The sequence below is a fragment of the Anser anser genome (genome assembly GCF_964211835.1).
Source record: "Anser anser genome assembly, chromosome: 14".
Taxonomy (NCBI): Eukaryota; Metazoa; Chordata; class Aves; order Anseriformes; family Anatidae; genus Anser; species Anser anser.
In genome coordinates this window covers 17,717,317-17,731,282 of record NC_139735.1, presented here as the reverse complement: position 1 = coordinate 17,731,282, position 13,966 = coordinate 17,717,317, and the positions used below count along the sequence as shown (strand labels likewise).

The following is a 13,966-nucleotide window of genomic DNA, read 5'->3' as shown; positions in this document are numbered from 1 at the left end:
GTTGTGGGCTATGGATAATAAATTTGGGAACACTGTTAAGAGTGGAGAATGCAGAGGGAAGGATGTTTAATAAAACCGTGAGGTGGCTTGAAGCTCAGAGGGCTTCTCAGAAGGGAAGAATATTCTCATTGCAACAGTAAAAATAAGAAATCACCTCTGTGGTTATGAACGCTTCAGAAACCTGAAAAAAAGGGCCTAACAGCATCTCGTCTCCTTGCACCTCAGTGCAGGACTCTGTCTTTCCCTTCAGCTTCAGCTCGCCTTCCTCTGGCGAGGGTGCCTCTGGTGTCGGGTGCCGCAGTGTGGCTGGGGTGGGGGGTGTCAGCTCCAGGGTGGGAAAGCTGACCTGGCCGGCAGGGAAGGAGAAGAAAGAAAGCTGATGAGCTTTTACCTAAATGACTGTCACCATGACAAAATATTGTCTGCATGCCCACAGATAAATGACTTTTTTTTGTCCCTTTGCTGTGTAAGGAAGGGAGAGGCCAACTCCTATTTCCATGTGTGGCATGAGCAAAGAAACCGAGTGGTTTGTCTTGAGGAAATTCACCTCTGATGTAGAATTAAACATGAGACCCCTTTTAATCACAGAGCTGTAGAGCCAACCTTATCCTTTCAGTATTTTACTTTCAGTTGTTTTCCTGGGCATAGGCAAAGAGGATATGAAACTCTTCGGCCTTGTTTTCTGGGCTGTGTTCTCTTTGTCCCCTTGCCATCCATTCCTCTTGTCCCAGTGGTGGCTAGCTGAAGGAGAAGGCCAGGTCTTCAGAGCTATCTGAACATTTTGCTTCAGAACCATCTGGTCTGCTTCTGGAGAAGGAGCAAGATTGACTGGCACCATTTTCCTCGCGTAAACTTCCACGTGACAGGGTTTCCTCCTGCCCTCCCCTGCCGCTATCGTGGCCCTGTCCTCAGATGCTACCTGAGGGAAGACTTGAGTGGGAAAGGCAGAAAATCATTCCAGGATACAAGTGGACTTATTTTCTGTTTGGGAAGAAGTGAGAACTCTTCGCCTTTCTAATTCAGGACCAGCACCTGAATTATGGGGAATAAGAATATATTTTAAGAGAAGAACAGAAACAAAATTGAGGGCCAGACACTGTGCAGTTTCACAGAGTGCTAGGGTCAATGCCATGGCAGCAATGCTCCATTTGATGATATGCTCCATAAAGCTTAATAGTGGGGGAGAAAATAATGTAGCTGGAGAAATATTTATGATCGCTAGGTTTTGCCATCTTTGTTCGTTTGCAGCCATTCTGTTTACAGAAGTTTCCTTTAGTAACAGGAATATTGTCACAATTTCCTTTCTCACAAGTAACTTGTCAGAAAAGATTAATTAAGTTTCTTATCAGGATAGCACTTAAATGCTTAGTTATCCAAAGGTGCGCTGCATGATAGTTTTAAATGTCCTTTTTCTGTTTCAATTCCCTGTCTCTTCAATTTTGCTTTCTAACTGAGATATTTTCATTATTTCTTTGTCTGTTGCAGTTAAAATCTTGGTTTGCTGTATGTCTTCTGTCCACAGACAGAAGCGCATTATTTAACAACAAAAAGAAGAGGGGACTTGCTAGGTCTGCAGCTGGCCGTTGGAGAATAAACTGGTGTTGCTCTGCTTTCTCTTAATGACCGAAACCTTTTAGCAGGATATGCACCAGCTGTTCTTTGCGTGCATCCCATTTCCTTGTGTACTTTGTGGGTTTCAATTTGAATAAATTCCATTCGTTTTCTTTTATTTTTTCAAGTATTTATCTCATTTAAAACGCATTAGCTATGCGTTTAACTGGTGGTAGTGATGCCATGTTCTCCTTATACAGAATTTGAGATTTATAACACTCTTTTTCCTGATAAAAGACTGGGAATATCCTTCTCTGGTTATAGTACTCCTCTGTTTATTTGGAGCATAGTGGAAGTACAGATTGATTAGAATAAATATGCACTGTATCATGTATAGGTAGACGTTGAGTACTATTTCATATTTTAGTCAGAAGGCTCTGTTATGTGCTGAGCAAGGGAAAGACAGCCTTGAAGAAATTTGTATAGTCTTGAAATCAAAAAGACTTCACACAAAAAGAGTTTCTGTGAAAAACCTGTGGAGTTAGGTGCCTGAGCCAAGGCGTAATCGTGCCGTTAGCTGAGCAGCTGATCATCCTGCCCCATGAAGCGATTGCTTGTTCCCTTGTTTAGCTGAGTTCTGACAAACAGCAGAATGTTTGAAGCTTTCTATCACTCTCAACCCATATCCCAATATGTGGTGGAATGGTTTGTCTTCCTGCTCATCCCCTATGTAGCTTTGTGGTGAAATGACCTGGAATATTGTACTCAACTTCCTGAGCTCAGTCAGTTACTGGGCAAAGAAGTATTTTGAAAAGATGAGGTTTGTTGCACTGGTCAGTTTAAGGAAGTTGCCATTCCTGGCAAATACTTATTGGTGGTTTTAAACATACTTTAAAGCTTTAGAGTTCTTTACCTGATAAAAGTTATGTAACATTCAAAAATAGGACATGCAAGTTTCCAGGTCTGATTAATGAGGGGACTGTAATAAATACAGGTTGAAAATAGAAGCTGCTAATGTAAAGTGAATGCAATTTATTTCTGCAAGTATTTAGAGTGTAAAACTTAAAAACAAGAAGAGTGATTACTCTATAGGGCTTAAAGGATACCTACCATCCAAGGTGTTACTAAGGCTTGGATAAATTCAGGTGTTTGGGATCTGCCTGGGTAAGACTGGCAAAGTGAAATGAATATTTGTCCTCTATCTTAAACTAACAGCAATGGGCAAAGTGTAGCAGTAGAGAAGGGGCCGTTTGGTGTAAGGCAGCAGGGACTGACCAGGCTTTTCCATTTGTTTTTAGGCATTCAGGGTCAGGGAACAATTGTAGCTTCTTACAGCTTTTGTCATAGCTATTTCTAAAAACTATGATTATAGTTCATAATGTTTAGTTGTAAATGAAAGCAGCCACAGAAGCTTCCCATTCTGCCCTTCTGCCCAGCCACAGAGGTAGCGCAGTACCTTGGCTATAGATTCGGAGATAGAGGCTCATAGAGATACGCTATCAGCAGTGCCTCTATCTTTGAACTGCATGCCCTTCCCTTTTTGATTTGACTGCCAAGATGCTGTGGAAACCCTGCTTGAAACTTGCATCTTATATTGATTTTTTTTTTTTCTTTCTCCTTTGAAAGGGAAGATAGTAGCAGTTCAAGGAAGTAGGAAATCAAATTCAGGCACAGGACATCAGCTGAGCTGTTAAAATTTGATGATAATAGCTGACACAGAGGGGAGTGAAGATAAGCTCTTTCTAAGAATAATGGTAATACATATAAGCAAGTCATAAACTGATAACGGTAGAGGCTCTCGTAGGGGTTGTCTTTATACTGTGAAGGACCAGCTCCTATTCACTTTCACTCTAGGGAGGGTTTGGAGGGAGTCTACAACCTAAATGAGAAAGAGGCACAGAGGTGCCTCTGCTCATCATCCTTAGAGTTTCTAATTTTAGTCACTGTCAACACATCCTACCTACATTATTTGTGGGTTTGACTCTGGAGCAGTAGTATCATGTTTGTTCAGAATGTAAGTTTATGGCAGTAGCAACAATTTATAACTGAATATTTGATTACAGAAAATTAAAGGGAGCATTAACAGCTGCAAGTTGGAGGTGATCTTCAAACTCTGAGAGCATCAACTCATGCATTTAAACTTACTACTGTGGAGCCTGAAGTAAATTGCTGCCAGATAATAGCTAAGTAGTGTCCAGCAGGCACTTCTCATGTGCATCTCGTTTATGTTCTATTTATATCTTTTTATAATTAAAGAATAACCAACTTGGAACATGTAACTATGCCTATAGTTTGTCTGTGTCTAGCACATGCTGTTACTGCAGTTTCCTCTGCTGTTTCTTCATATTCCTCTTTACATCTGTTAAATTCTGCAAAAGCTTAGGTCTCCAAATTTGCTGGTCCATGTGGAAGTTGGCACCAGACCAGGATTTAAGAGCAAGTTCATGAAGGTGGGAACCGTTGAGTGAATAAATAGCACTATTTCTTCTAATGGATAATTAGAAGGAGTGGTTATCGTCTCTTTAAGAGTGTAAAATTTTTGAACTGATTTGTTTACCTTTTTTTCCCTAGTTTCTTTATCATAACAAAGTAAAATAAATTGGGGGTTGTATAGGTGAACCAGTTCTTGGACTAATACTGGTAGTTGGAGGTAACTCTCCTGGATTGCTGTTCATGCAGCAAAGGGCAACAGCTTCCAGAGTAATCTAGGTGACATTGATAAACTTCGAATGGCACAAATCTTGCCTTCTCTTACCCTTCTTAGACTAACTGTTGAGAGCACTTGGGGTGTCGTGAGGTACTGTCTCAGTCTTACTTTCAGATAAAATATTCCTTTTCAGAATGTCTCCATAGCGCACAATCTATCACATCATTATTTGTTTTTTATGAGGAATGGATTTTTCTGTTTACTACTTTGAAAGCATAAAGGCTGGCATTCATTTTCACTGTTTAGCAAACAAATATTGAACTTTATATTCTGCATATATGAAATACCTAAATAATGTTGTATTTTCAGCACATGAAGGAGTATGAGGCTGTCCTTTTTGTTCTGACTGCTTCAGCAGCATTTTTCTCATCAGTTAAAAAACAAACAAACAAAACCAACAACAATTCCTCATTTAGTTTCACCCGCTGTTCCTTGCTGTGTTTTCTAGTTTCTCAGTAAGTATTTTGATGCACAAGTTTTCTGGTTTTTCAGTAAGAGTCAGGAAGTCGTCTGTCTCTTGGTACAAAAGTTTCCTCATGCTCCCTTTTCCTAAGGGTATCAAAGGGGATCTTCTTGTCTGGCTAAGGCCTATATTTAATAAGCTTGTATCTTCATTGTAACCTTATTGTCTTCTAAATTACTTTTCACTTGGTTATTTTCCATAAATATTGACATTGCCTTTCAAGTTATTTTTTTCAAGTATACTTGTGGGAGGTTTTTAGTTTTGTTTTTGCCTGTTTGATTTTTCCCTTGGAAATAGCATGTGCCCTTGCTAGATTTCCAGATGCACTAGGGTTAGAATAAAAGCATTTGAAGAGAATACACTCTGCTTAAGGAGAGGAGTTAAACTTTCACATTAGGCTGGTTGTGGCAGCAGGAGAGCCATTTAAATTGTTTTTGCTACTCCATTTGCTTATTATGCCTCATTTGGTGCCAGTTTGTTTGCTTCGTCTTTCAGATTATCTTGAATTCTTCTTTTCCTGTTTACCAGCTGAACACGTTTCTTTGTAAATAGAACATTCTTGCACTCATGTCAATGACTCTTGAATTTTCAAAGTGCCTATTAGAAGTTGCTTTCAGCTTAAGAGGTCACAACAATATCACAGATGCACAGATTGCTACCCGATTAATACAATTATCAACATGCAGAAATTATGAGTTGAGTGTTTGCATTTGAATATAGCTTTTATTTTAATGCACAGTTTGAAAAGCTTACTTTAAGGAGGCAAGTTTGAATTGAAAATGTTTCCAAGGAATGATTTGTATCTTTTGTGCAGATCAAAGCAGCAGAAACCATTTAACAATTTGTCTGTCTTTAATGAAATCTAATGGGTTTTCTGCATTTCTCTAAATACAATAACTTGACACAAGTCTATTATTTGTTTTTAATGTTGTAAAAGCCAGTGTTATATTACTTAGTGTTCTTAAGACTTTAGACAATAAAGATTTTTATTATGTTACATATACAAGCAATTATGGTTGACAATTTGAATGCAAACTTGAATTGGCAGCTGCTTCAGCATTCTCACCAGGAAAAACATTAGGCATGTCTATTAAAAATCTTTCTTCTGTAATTTATTTTTCATAAGGTTCAGCTTTGCCACAGAAGCCTCCCGTCTCTTTTGCAGCTAACTTTATGCAGACTCCTTTATACTTAAGAGGAGAAAACATCTTTTTGTGATGAGCTTGCCCTAAAAGAAGGGTCAGGTTCAACTGATATCAGGAAAACACTAGAAATAGACTGGAGCTTTCTGAAGATCCGTACAACATGTTAAAAATCAGATATACCAAAGCACAGTATAGTCCTGATGCAAAACCGTTTGGAAGCCGGTGAGAGTTTGAGCTCCCTGTAGCATGGTTGAGCAGCTCAGTAAAGTATAGTTCTGTGTATGTGGTTCATTTGTTGCCTTGTATCAAATGGTAGAATCCAAAATTACAAAGTAAGTCTAGTCTGGAAAAAAAATGGTTTCTCAAACAGAAAAAAGGTTTGCTAATGTACATTAAGCTGAAGTGTCTGTTGTTATTTCCCTTACATGCAATAACTGTGAATTAGCCTTTCTAGGCTAATATTGATTTTGAAGTGAACCTTTCCTTTAAAGTGTTATTTAAATTGGACCACAATTAGGACTGCAGTTCATTGCGTTACCAGTGAATGTCATCAGTATGATCTAAGAAAAAATTCTAATTTATACTTTTGTCCTAAATGTATGTGTCGGTGAGTATATGTAACACATCCATTTATTAATAATGTAAAGCTTATGGATATGTGTGTTATATACGTGAACAATGACAAATTTAGTTGATATATGATGTTATTCAGCATGTGAAAAGCGGAAAGAAAAAGCCCCAGAGAAAAAAGTTTGTGGATGGAAACAGGTGACACCACCGGATGGGGCTTTGGGCAACCTGGGCTGGTGGGAGGTGGCAGGAAATTGGAACCAAGTGATCATTAAGGTCTCTTCCAACCCAAATGATTCTATTCAATGCATCATTTATTCCTCTATTTCTGGGATGTGCTGAGGTAAAAATCCAGTTTCAAATCAGCTTATTTATGCAAAGGTAAAATATGTAATGATGCTGTAAATATTATTAGTCAAATGTTACTTCCAAGATTATTGATTTAATTTGGCCTTCTGAACCAACCACATGATTCAAATGAAACACCTATATTTGTAGAGTCTTCTGCAGGTAAAGTAGCCAGTGATTGGGATGACATGTGGACACAAGCTAGGTACCTCATAACTGGATGAATAATCCTCCCACTTGTCAGGCGTTTTAAGGTAAAACTTGATATGTACCCATACAAATCGTCTTCAGTCACTTGAGCAGATCGATGTTGTCACTTGAAGAGCAAGGATATATTCTGAAGAGGACGTTTTGGTTTGACCCACAGCATCAGCTTTGCCAGAAATAAAGAAAGTGCACCCAAAGTATGGTGAACCCTTCAAATCTCTTGAAGCCTTCACACAAACTTTTAGCTCTTTAATTGCAACAAATATCTAGAAACTCTGAAGGAATGATTAAAACTTGTCTTAAAAAAAAATCTGCCTTATTTTACCTTGTCTCTTGTGTTCTTCAGACAGAAAATGTATTGACTTACAAGAATGTTTGTCGGTACTGTAAATGTTAAACGTAAGGGTGCTTTTTTTCTGAAGCTAAATCATAAATCATGTGTTTGCCTCAGAAATCTGCTGTTCAGAGTTGCTTATTATGAGTTATGATGGTTCAAAGGGGAATTGATGAAGAAAGATGATATGCAACATCTGGGTACTGGGAATGTCTCAAATACAGGATGCTACAAATAAGGAAATTATAGAGGCTGGGAAGCTATTCAGAAAATCCATTTGAATAATGAATTCTTTTGTGTAGATAGTAAGGTATTTTCGGACAACATGCTAATAAAAACAGAATATGTTTAATAAATGAACAATTAAGAACTTTTTCCCAATGCTTTGGCTAGTGGGTCAAAAATGCGATCATCAGTCCTTTAGGTCCGTGAGTCTAGAAATCAATAAAATGGTAGAGAAGTTAAGAGGTAGAGAAGTTAAGATCTTCTACAGAAGAATTGCTCTGCTTTGTATGCTATAGAAAGTGATGATTTTGGTTATCAACCATGGTAGCGTGTTCCTAGAGTCAGAGCATTTGGAAGAGATGACAGTAGCGAAGGGAACCAGGTACCAATTGCTTCTTTCCAAGACTTCCTGATGCTGCAGTCCCAAAACTTTGCATGGCTCAGGGCAGTCTTCCTTTTGTGCCCTTCTCAGGCATTGTTGTAACACATGGGCCTCTTATGTGTTATTGGAGCATGTGCTTCTGAATCTCTTCGAGAAGAAAATAATGAATTTTGATAGGATCTTTTAAACTTTGATGAGAAAATGCTTCACTCGCCTGTGCACTTCCAGCTAGTTGGCTTCTCTTGGTATGCAATTAGATGATCCTACTGCTAGTCAAATTTGTGAAAGGCACCATTTTCATGATTTCTTAGCTTACAAAAGTTCAATACCGGAGTACTCTAACAAATTAAGTTTATTGATGAGCACCTTTTCCTCCCTGTTATAGCATGTTTCAGCTCAATTTCATACCAATTTCTGGCTTCAATATGAAATGTCAGCAACATGTCCAGCATCCACCTTGTTTCTATTATCCACTAATCTTGTTTTTATAAGGATCATTCCTGATGCTTTGTACACTTAGCCAGTGATCAAAGTGCTATAACAATAAGCTATAGTTTCACATGAAGCAGCTTAAATCTCTTCAAGGTAATAACATCATTTGCTGATTAATTTGCCAATTCATTTGGTGCTCATTTTGTATTAAATAAATACTATCCAGCAATCACTCAAACATTGATGACATTTCTACTTAGCTTCACTGATAAAGCTAGTGGAATAAAACCATACAGCAAATTGAATTTGTTTATGCAAGAATTTGGTCTTTAATTGGAGGAAGAGAGTTTGAATGTGGAACTGTAGCATCATCTTCATAGGAAAACATATTTCCATCTTCTGATTCATCAAAAGTGAATTGGACAGATGGAGTTTTCAGGGGAATTGTCAAAGGAATTCTTTCTGTCTGCCTGGAGCTGGCAGAAGTGTTTAACTATAGTTATCTCTGGTAATGACATTAGCTGATCGAGAAGAGCGTTGAGGAAGAGAAAAAAGAAAAACAGGCAAATGTTCCATGCTTGCTGCTTTTCTCCTAGTGAATGTCAAAAAAAATCAAGTATCACCCAAAAATGCTTCAGAGCCTGACACAGAAGAGACAGTGGCAAGTTCTATATAGTGCTGTCCTCCATTCCCTCTGAATTTCTGATACTCAGGTGCTGTGTAATGGCAGTACAGGGTCCGCAGCACATGTAAGCATGAGAAAGCTTAACTGCCAAGACCTTTTTTCCAAGCAATTCTTTTTATCATCGTAGGAAAAACAATGCTGTATAAAGATCTGATATCATGCATGTACTGCATGTAAGCAAATGATGGGGATGGTCTTTTTTTGGTGCTGAGATGAAATAGAAGAAATTAATATTTTTAATTTAGGTTTCTGAGATTGAAAGCCTCTTTTACATTTCAAAAACGTTGTGATTTTGTTTTTAGAGCTTAGCAGCAATTACAGAAAGCACCTGCAGTGCCTTAGTGATCAGGATGTTGTGTATGTGGTCTTAGTATGAGTCCATACTTAGAAAGGTATATGCAAACAGTTTCATCAACAGAGTAGCTGAAGGTCATGTTTGTACAGTCCTGAGATCAGGATGGATTTCTTTACAGTGTCATCTGCTCTGTGCAAGTTGAGTTCTGATGTCAATATTGAGTTAATGAGCCCAAGTCTTTTGTCAAATGCCTTTTCGGAAGGCAAATGCATGGGACTAGGGTTTAGTGTTTTCAAATACAGAAGCCGTATGGGAGTCAGGAGTCTGGTATGGACCTGTATTTTTGATATTAGCATTGTAGAGCTCTCCTTTCAAAGCACATTGTTTTTGGAGAGGGATTTATTTCCTGGAGATGATGTCCTTTCATACTCGCACAGCATGCAAAAGATTTCCAAGCTGCACTTCCCTTTGTGTAAAACAAGTATGATTCCCTATAAGGGTGGTGTTGTGTGAAGTTCACGCTGTTGATGTATGTTTTTTTTTGTCAAGAGGGACCTGCTGAGTGTGATAGCTCTAACTGTCCATTTTGAACCAGCCACTGAATTAATCTTTCAGACTTCTTTTATGATATTCTGGGATTTTGAATTATTTTCTGTAGCTGAAAATCAGTACCAACATGTGCTTGTCATGCTTCAGAGACATCGCTGTTTTAAATAATCTGGAGAGGTAAAATGCATAAGCTTAGATCAAGGGATAGACCTTCCTTAAACTTGACTGAGATTCTGTTAAGTGAGGTTTTATTGTAACAGCTTGTAGGAGGACAAGAAAAGGAACAGAGCTGTGAAACCACTAATTTGCACCTTATGAATATTTACACACAGACTAGCTTTGTATTTGTGAAATAGATAATGAAATTATACCGCATCCGCAAGGAAATGCAGCTGTGTGTAGCTGGTTGTACGCACAGACTTCATGGTCTTCATGCAAGTCGCATCTAGACGTGAGCACACTGGCTTTGTTTTTTGGAATGACATGGATGGAATTATAGTTCAACTGGCTTTGTTTTTTGGAATGACATGAATGACATGACATGTCACTCTCTATCATTTTAGGAAATCTTGTCATTTCTGTGGAAAACTTCTTTTACTTGCACAGAAGTTGTCTGTAGCAGTGCCCTAGAGATCCTGAGAAAGCACATTAAAAAAAAAAGGGGGGGGGCATGTGCAAGTGGTGTTGATTTTCTGGGCAGTGAGGTATGGAGAGCAAATGCACTGAGAACCAGTGGCATGCTGCTTAAGCATAGACTTAGTGATCTTACACCTCAAGGTGAGGGAACTTGTGTCAGGTCTGTCCGATAAAAGAAGCGAAGTAATGCAGTCACCCAGCAATGCATGGCTGCCCTCAAAGCCAAGCTTATATTGTACATGACTGTGATAAACGTGAATTCCCTCACCTGGCAATCCAGAGGAGAGGTTGAGAAGGATAAGCAGAAGTTGAACTGTAAAATTTCTGCAGTTCCTTCATTGTCCTTGTATATTAGGGCTCTATTAGGGCTCTGAGTTTGGAATATAGCTGTGGGATCTGAGTTCCCAATGTTTACTAACAGTAATGAGCAGAAAGCCACTCCCTGTGGGTGATTGTGTCACTGTAAATGCATACTTTACAGGAACACAGGTTTACTTAGGCTATTCGTAAGCTGTGCAAAAAAATTGAAACAGTTCACGAAGCAAGTTTTCTATGTTTTCAGTGAGTTGCACACCTGTCTAGGTTTTTCCTAGGGGGTAATTTCCTTTCTGAGTATGTGGCATGAACAATTGCAATGGATATGAGCCTGAAAATCCAAGTATTGTCTAGATCTGCCTCTTTTAGAACGATATATTTATTTATTGAGCTAGGCATGTTGTTTTCGTGGTGGTAATAGCTGCCTGTCTGTTCTGTGTATGTGCATTCACTGGGTGCATATATGTATGGCTGCTATCCTGGTCTTGCTCCTTTTCCTCTTTTCCCTTTGGAAATCTTTGAGATTTGTCTCTATCTGTAATGATGGAACTTGTGCGTATTCCCTCCTTGCTATGTGCCTTATATGCCTGTGGAGTTATTGAGAGTGGATTAGGTGTCTAACTTCAATAAAAAAATAAGCTAGAATAGTTGATGTCAAGAAGAGAAGTGAGAAAGTTTAGAGAAGATATTTTGACTTCTCCAAGTTAAATGGAGATATGGTTTGCATTTAAAATCTTATTTCATGTTATAATCCATTTAAAAGATAAGCATTAGGTATATATCTGCATTTCTGACACCTGAAGAGAAGGTATGCTGTCAAACAGAAATGAACATGATTAAAGTATAAAATGTAATGCATCAAATATGTATATACATATCTATGTATTTTTACAGAAGATCGTTCGTGTTGACATAATTCAAGTGTTAATTGTCTACATCTAATAGATATTGAGGAAAAAGCAACATTTGTTAGTCGAAGTCGTGCTCATTGACCATCTCATGGTGGTTTTTGTTATCTTCTACCTTCTGGACAAGTTCCAGTTGGGTAACTTTATTCTTATGTTAAAAGATCCTTCAGGTTTCATTTGAACGTAATACTCATTATCACTTCTCCTCCTAAACTGTTGTGCTGTATTGCTCTGCAATTTTAAATAGTTGTGTAACACTTAAGCCACATTTCATTTGTGTTTGTAACTAAATACACCCAGTAAGTTCATGTCAGATGAAAGATAGTGTACAAACGCCATATTTCTGTTCCTGCTCTCAGCAGTGGGTTAACCACAGATATGCAGCCTGCTGTCATTCCCGTCTCTGACTTTGTTCAGGTGAACATCCATGTGATGACTGTTGCTATCTCAGCAAGGTGTATCAACAGTGTATGAGAAGAGTCCCTGTGTATGTTTCTTCAGTCCTCTATGAACCACCTGCTCCACTGTTTTTTTGCCTACCTTGCATGCTGAAATATCAAGAATGACTTGTGGTCCAGTGTTTTGTGCTGTTCTGGGTTTAGGCTGCCGTTGGTAAATGGAGCTGAAGAGTATGGGATCGGGTCGGTCAGATTGCCACAGACAGGAAGGTACTTGGCCTTGTAGTGACAGTCTGATCTGTTCACTTGGGAACAATTCTGCTGGGTAGCGGAAGAAAAATGTCAAAACTGAAATAGAGGGAGGAATTCGGAGCAAAGCTGTAACATGGCAGATAAAGATGATCTTGCATCAGTAGGTTAATGTCTGACAAGGACTGAACACATACTTAGAACCCAGAAAGATTGGCAAATCTGTCCAGATTTTTACATCTGGCCCAAATAATAATATCAATCAAAATTAACCACTTTTAATATGCTAATTAGACATTTGTATGGTTTAACAGCATACCTCAGGAGAATCCAAGCAATTTATCTCTAAATCTCAATAAACCTCTCTTGCCATGTGAGTGATCTTAAGGCTTCCTTCGTATCCCCATTTTCTACCTCAGTAGAGTTTCAGCTTGGATGTTCAATAGAGTGTTGTCGTGTGCATCAGGGAGAAAAATTGTGATTTGCTTCCTCATTAAATAAGCCAATGAAGAAATATAAGCCCAAACACTTATTGCATTGAGTTCAAAAGATCTAGACAGTATGATGTAATTTTCTATAGGTGTGTTTTTTTCTTATTAGAGTTGTTCAGCCTCAATCATTTTGCTGTTATTTCTATCTCCATAGTAACCAAAGAACCCCCAGAGATGATCAAGGAGACATTTTCTAGGTGCTGTACCAACACAGAGGAATGCTGAGCAACTTCCGTATTACTTTGGAGCTCCAGAGACACAAGTGATGAGGAAGAGGTATGATAAGGAGTTAAGTGAGGATTTGTTTATATGTGACTTGTTAAAAGGTTTAGCAAGGAGAATAAGTAGTTGAAAGTAAAGCAGGCAGTCTGGGAGTAGGAACTGGTAAGCAGATAAAGGGAAGGGGAAATTGGAGGTTTTGGCTAGAAAGGAAGACCTGAGAACATCCTGGGTGGGGATTAGCCCAGAGGCTGTCTCAATGGATCGAGTGCAGACTGATAGCACGGTCAAGAACGACCCTGTTCACTTCCCTGTTCTGCTGTGAACTTTGTGGTGACCTTCTGGTACTCCCATAGCCCGTATTTCAAAATGTGGATCTGCTTAGTGCTCTGATGCATAAATTCCATTTCCAAACGCATCTTAGTTAAGGAACATCTGCCTCGATGCAGAGCATTTTAAACTTGTGAAAATAGGAATGTTTAATGAAGCGCTTTCTTTTGTATTGCTGAGCCAGATAGGCATCCAAATGCCTTCTTTTGGGGGGGAAGAAAAAACAGACTCATCCTTCTGCCTCATCTGTACAAATGTCTGTTTCACCAAGACTGTTAGTCTAAATCCATGCAAGCAGCAAAACAGTTCAGACGTAATATGATGTGCAGACATTAAGAGATGCAGGAGGAGAAACAGCTGTAGTCTCTGACAGTCAGAAATCATCCTTAGTTAACATCAGTCATTCAGTTAAGTGTATTGCAGTGGTTCTGGCCATACAGCAGCTATCTCATCAGCTTCCCTGACTGGGACCTGGGATTGTTGGTTGACGAGAAGCTTGACTCGAGCCGGCAGTGTGGGCTTGCAGC

The 13,966-nt window shown here is 38.8% G+C and overlaps 1 protein-coding gene across 11 annotated transcripts in view; it reads left to right on the top strand.

The window, feature by feature from the left end:
• The window catches only part of LOC310881738 (uncharacterized protein), a 796,919-nt gene that overhangs the window by 201,016 nt on the left and 581,937 nt on the right, over positions 1-13,966 (top strand). For all 11 annotated transcript variants that reach the window (XR_014572528.1, XR_014572545.1, XR_014572548.1 and 8 more), the window contains exon 10: positions 13,045-13,166. The gene's annotated coding sequence lies outside the window, so the exon portion shown is untranslated. The remainder of the gene's footprint in view (positions 1-13,044; positions 13,167-13,966) is intronic.